General features: G+C 41.1%; 1 protein-coding gene and 1 pseudogene across 4 annotated transcripts in view; one reads left to right on the top strand and one right to left on the bottom strand.

Moving 5' to 3' along the window:
- Positions 1-6,201, bottom strand: part of ADK (adenosine kinase) — a 620,365-nt gene that overhangs the window by 394,855 nt on the left and 219,309 nt on the right. The gene's annotated exons all lie outside the window — the stretch shown is intronic.
- On the top strand, positions 5,252-5,512 carry LOC105502073 (annotated as a pseudogene).

Here is a 6,201-nt window from a genome sequence, read left to right as displayed (position 1 = left end):
GCTGAGAAGAATGTATATTCTGTTGATTTGGGGTAGACAGTTCTGTAGCAACCCCGTGTCTATTAGGTCCACTTGGTCCAGAGCTGAGTTTAAATCCTGAATAACCTTGTTAATTTTCTGTCTCATTGATCTAATATTGACAGTGGGGTGTTAAAGTCTCCCACTATTATTGTGTGGAAGTCTAAGTTTCTTTGCAGGTCTCTAAGAACTTGTTTTATCAACCTGGGTGCTCCTGTATTGGGTGCACATATATATTTATGATAGTTAGCTCTTCTTGTTGCATTGATCCCTTTACCATTATGTAATACCCTTGTCTTTTTTGATCTTTGTTAGTTTAAAGTCTATTTTATCAGAGACTAGGATTGTAACCCCTGCTTTTTTTTTTTTTTTTTGCTTTCCATTTGCTTGGTAAACATTCTTCCATCCCTTTATTTTGAACCTATGTGTGTCTTTGCAAGTGAGATGGGTCTCCTGAATAAAGCACACCAATGGATCTTGACTCTTTATCCAATTTGCTAGTCTGTGTCTTTTAGTTGGGGCATTTAGGCCATGTACAGTTAAGGTTAATATTATTATATATGAATTTGATCCTGTCATCATGATGTTAGCAGGTTATTTTACACATTAGTTGAAGCAGTTTCTTCATAGTGTCATTGGTCTTTATATTTTCGTGTTTGTGCAGTGGCTAGTACCACTTTTTCCTTTCCACATTTAGTGCTTCCTTCAGGAGCTCTTGTAAAGCAGGCCTGGTGGTAACAAAATCCCTCAGCATTTCCTTCTCTGAAAAGGATTTTATTTCTCCTTAGCTTATGAAGCTTAGTTTGGCTGCATATGAAATTCTGGGTTGAAAATTCTTTAAGAATGTTGAATAATGGCCCCCACTCTCTTCTGGCTTGTAGGGTTTCTGCAGAGAGATCTGCAATTGGTCTGATGGGTTTCCTTTTGTAGGTAACCTGACCTTTCTCTATGGCTGCCCTTCATTTCAACCTTGGAGAATCTGACAATTAGATGTCTTGGGGTTGCTCTTCTTGAGGAGTATCTTAGTGGTGTTCTCCATATTTCCCGAATTTCAGTGTTGGCTTGTCTTGTTAGGTTGGGGAAGTTCTCCTGGATAATATCCTGAAGTGTGTTTTTCAACTTGGTTCTGTTCTCCCTTTCACTTTCAGGTACACCAATCAATCATAGGTTTGGTCTTTTCACATAGTCCCATATTTCTTGAAGTTTTTGTTCGTTCCATTTCATTTTTTTCTCTGATCTTGTCTTCACTCCTTATTTCAGTAAGTTGATATTCAATCTCTGATATCCTTTCTTCTGCTCGATCAATTTGGCTATTGATACTTGTGTATGCTTCATGAAGTGCTCGTGCCGTGTTTTTCAGCTCCATCAGGTCATTTATGTTCCTCTCTAAACTGATTATTCTAGTTAGCAGTTCCTATAGCCTTCTATCAAGGTTCTTAGCTTCCTTGAACTGGGTTAGAACATGCTTCTTCAGCTCAGAGGAGTTTGTTATTACCCACCTTCCGAAGTCTACTTCTGTCAATTCATCAATGTCATTCTCCCTCCAGTTTTGTGCCCTTGCTGGAAAGGAGCTGCAATTATTTGGAGGCAAAGAGGCATTCTGGTTTTTGGAATTTTCAGCGTTTTTGGGCTGGTTTTTCCTCATCATCATGGATTTATCTACCTTTGATCTCTGAGGCTGATGACCTTGGATGGGGTTTTTGTGTGGGGGTCCTTTTTGTTGATGCTGAGGTTGTTGCTTTCTGTTTGCTAGTTTTTCTTCTAACAGTCAGGGCCCTCTTCTGCAGGTCTGCTGCAGTTTGCTGTAAGTCCATTCCAGACACTGTTTGCCTGGATATCACCAATGGAGGCTGCAGAACAGCAAAGACTGCTGCCTGGTCCTTCCTCTGGAAGCTTCGTCCCAAAGGGGCACCAGCCTGATGCCAGCCAGAGCTCTCCTGTTTGAGGTGTCTGTTGACCCCTGTTGGCAGTTCTCTCCTAGTGAGACAGCACAGGAGTCTTCCCAACCCACTTGAGGAGGCAGTCTGTCCATAAGCAGAGCTCAAGCACTGTGCTGGGAGAATCCTCCTTGTCAGTATTAGTTGTTCTCTTCAGAGCCACCAGGCAGGAAAGTTTATGTCCTCTGAGGCTGCGCCCACAGCCGCCTCTTCCCTCAGGTGCTCTGTCCCAGGGAGACAGGAGTTTTATCCATAAGTCCCTGACTAGGTCTGCTGCCTTTCTTTCAGAAATGCCCTGTCCAATGAGGAAGAATCTAGAGAGGGAGTCTGGCCACAGCCGCTTTGCTTCACTGTGGTGAATTCCACCTGGTTCAAACCTCCCGGCTGTCTTAGTACTGTCAGGGAAAAACCACCTACTCAAGCCTCAGTAACTGCAGATGCCCCTCCCCCTACCAAGCCCAATGGTCCCAGGTCAATTTCAGACTGCTGTGCTGGCAGTAAGAATGTTAAGCCAGTGGTTCTTAGCTTGCTGGGCTCCGTGAGAATGGGACCCTCTGAGCAAGACCACTTGGCTCCCTGGCTTCAGCCCCCTTTCCAGGGGAGTTAACAGTCTCACTGGGGTTCCAGGTGCAACTGGGGTACAAAAAAAAAACTCCTGCAACTACCTCAGTGTCTGCCTAAACTGCCGCCCAGTTTTGTGCTTGAAACCCAAGGCCCTGGTGGTATAGGCACACGAGGGAATCTCCTGATCTGTGGATTGCAAAAACCATAGGAAAAGCATAGTATCTGGGTCGGATAGCACAGTCCCTCATGGCTTCCCTCGGCTGGGGGAAGGAGGTCCCCCGACTCCTTGCACCTCCCAGGTGAGGTGATGCCCCACCGTGCTTCTGCTCAACCTCTGTGGGCTGCAACCACTGCCTAACTAGTCCCAGTGAGATGAACTGGGTATCTTAGTTGGAAATGCAGAAAACACCCACCTTCTGTGTTGGTCTTGCTGGGAGCTGCAGACCACAGCTCTTCCTATTCAGCCATCCTTTTTTTGAGACAGAGTCTCACTCTGTCACCCAGGCTGGAGTACAGTGGCGTGATCTCAGCTCACTGCAAGCTCCTGCCTCAGCCTCCCGAGTAGCTGGGACTACAGGTGCCCACCACGCCTGGCTAATTTTTTGTATTTTTAGTAGAGGTGGGGTTTCACCGTGCTACCCAGGATGGTCTCGATCTCCTAACCTCGTGATGCACCTGCCTCGGCCTCTCCTATTATAGGCTTGGCCATCTTAAGTATTGAAAATAAATGGTTTTTCTCTTCACTGGTTGTCTTTACTTTGTGAGGTTCCTGACTCCACTGCTTCTCTTCTTCAGTTCACTCCTGTTATGGAAGTGTCGTGGCACTCCAAAGTCTGTGTCCTTAACTAGCCACCTTCAGGGCTAAAACAGCCTTTAAGTGCAAGGGGAAAAAAACCTCAGGTATTTCCCAAATTGGTAGCTGCAGAGGGGCTCGATCCTTACTGTAAACTGAACATTTCAAAAACAAGATTGCTTTTTCACATTATGAAACCCTTTCAATCTTGCATTTAATTGATTCTAGTGTTCTCTTTCCAGTTTTAAAATATTTTTATAGAAAAAAATCAAAATATAAGAAATTTAACTCAAAAGTTCAACTGTTAAAACTGAAAATATGAAAATTTAGATTAGCTTACATTAATTACAAGCTAATTAATTAATTACAAAGGATGAGGCCTACATACATTGTAAGTACACTGTACGATAAGTGTAAAACCCTGATCGATATAGGCATTCTATCAATAATATTAAAATTCAGTGTCCACTGAAGCAAAATCACTACTTTTTTTGGTGATGATATGTACCATGGCATTGGGAAAAAATATATATATATGAACTTTGGATTAATTAAAAAACAGAAATTTTGGACAGGTGCTGTACTTCCAGCACTTTGGGAGGCTAAATCAGGTAGATCACCTGAGGTCAGGAGTTTGAGACCAGCTTGCCCAACAGGGCGAAACCCCATCTCTACTAAAAATACAAAATTAGCTAGGTCATGGCATGCACCTGTAGTCCCAGTTATTCCAGAGGCTGAGGCACAAGAATCATTTGAACCTGGGAGGTAGAAGTTGCAGTGAGCCAAGATCACACCATTGCACTTCAGCCTGGGCAACAGAGAGAGACTGCGTCTCCAAAAAAAAAAAAAAACCAGAAATTTTAAATGCAATGAGATGTAAGCTCACTCAAATGTTTTTCTCAAAAGCCATGAAAAACAAACTATTCTAATATACAAACTAGAATACATTTTATGAAATAGTGAACTAGTCTATTGATTCCACTCAAATAAGATAATGGGACTATACTTTCACATTTTCTTATCAATAGTTCTAATAATTATACATAAAAGACAATTATGTGGGTCAACAGAGGACACACTGTAGATACAAAGTTACAAACAGATTGAAAGTACAAGGGTGGAAAAATATATCATGCAGGCTGGATGTGGTGGCTCGCACCTGTAAACCCAACAATTTAAGAGGCCAAGGCAGGGGTTTAACTTTGAGCCAGGAGTTCAAGATCAGCCTGGACAATATAATGAGACCTTGTCTCTGCAAAAATTTAAAAATTAGCCAAGCATGACGGTATGCACCTGTAATCCCAGCTACTCAAGAGACTGAGGTGGGAGGATCACTTAAGCCTGGGAATCACAGGTTCCAGTGAGTGGTAACCTCTGCTTGCCAGTGCACTCCAGCCTGGGCAACAAAGCAAGACCCTATCCGGGGAAAAAAAAAAAAAAAAAAGGCCTATTATGCAAACAACACCGACAAGAAAGATAAAGTGGTTTTATTAATGTCAGAAAGAATAGCCATTAAACAAATTAGATTATTTATTAGATGAAATGGACAAATACTTAGAAAGGCACAAATGACTAAAAAATTCAAGAAAAAATAGGTAACTTGAACAGACCTATATAACAAGAGATTAAATTAGTAATCAAGAAACTACCCACAAAGAAAAGCCTAGCCCCAAATGGCTTCACTGTTGAATTCTAATGAACGTTTAAAGAAGAATTAGATAAAGCGGCTGCAACACTTGCCCTGATCCTGATCCTCCATCCTCAGACTCGACCAGCAGTGTAGGCCTACAGCGTTGTACTGATGTCAGATGTGAGAGCCTGTGCTTAAGAAATCACATCTCACTGAAGACATTCAAACAAAGGTTGGAACACTACTTTACCAGAACAGAAAGGAAACTCACGCATCAGAAAAGGTGACTAATAAATGTACCAAAAGAATATGGGTGCACAAATACCAGAACCTGATCAGATTAAACAGTTTAAGGAATTTCTTGGGACTGACAATAAACTTAAAGAAATCTGCTTTTTGGACTGTGTTAAGACTGCACAAGAGATGTAAAACCTGAAGAGACCAGCTGTTCAGAACACTTTATGGAAATATTTTTAAATGACAAAAAGAATATCCATGAGACTTCAGGAATATCATATTTAGCAGAATGAAGCTCTGGCAGCCAAAGCAGGACTCCTTGGCCAACCATGATAGAGAAGTACTAGATTGCCAACAGCTGCTGTACTGGAAATGAGTATGCATCTGATACAATCCCCTGAAAGCAGTAGCCACCTTGTTAAGCCATCTGTCATGAGTTTTTGGCAAATGGAAACCACTGGAGAAACCAGTGATTATTCCTATTTACCAGGAATAATCAGAATAGACGGTCTTATTGTTCAATGAAATAGTAAGATGCAACATTTGTTGAGGCCTTAAGATTCAGCAGCATGGTCACTTGATTAGAAAAATAAACAATTGCTGCTTCTTTAAAAAAAAAAATACCAATTCTCCACAAACTCTTCCAAAAATTAGAAGAGGGAAGACATCTTTCAATTCATATTATGAGGCCAGTATTACTATGATACTCTAAAATCAGACAAAGTCACAAGAAAATAAAACTACAGACCAATACTCATGAGAATGATGCAAAAATCCTCAACAAAATACTAGCAAAACAAATCCAGCAACATTTAAAAATTATATGTAACATAACCAAGTGCAGTTTGTCTCAGGAATGCAAGGTTGGTTTAAGATCCAAAAATCAATTAATTCAATGCATCATATCAATAGAATAGAAAACAAAATTACCCCATTCAGTATGATATTAGCTGTGGGTTTGTCATAAATAGCTCTTATTATTTTGAGGTACGTTCCATCAATACCAAATTTATTGAGCGTTT

Source organism: Colobus angolensis, unplaced genomic scaffold (genome assembly GCF_000951035.1).
Source record: "Colobus angolensis palliatus isolate OR3802 unplaced genomic scaffold, Cang.pa_1.0 Scaffold12, whole genome shotgun sequence".
Classification (NCBI taxonomy): domain Eukaryota; kingdom Metazoa; phylum Chordata; class Mammalia; order Primates; family Cercopithecidae; genus Colobus; species Colobus angolensis.
Note: the sequence above shows the minus strand (reverse complement) of the source record. Positions and strands in the feature narration are given on the sequence as shown.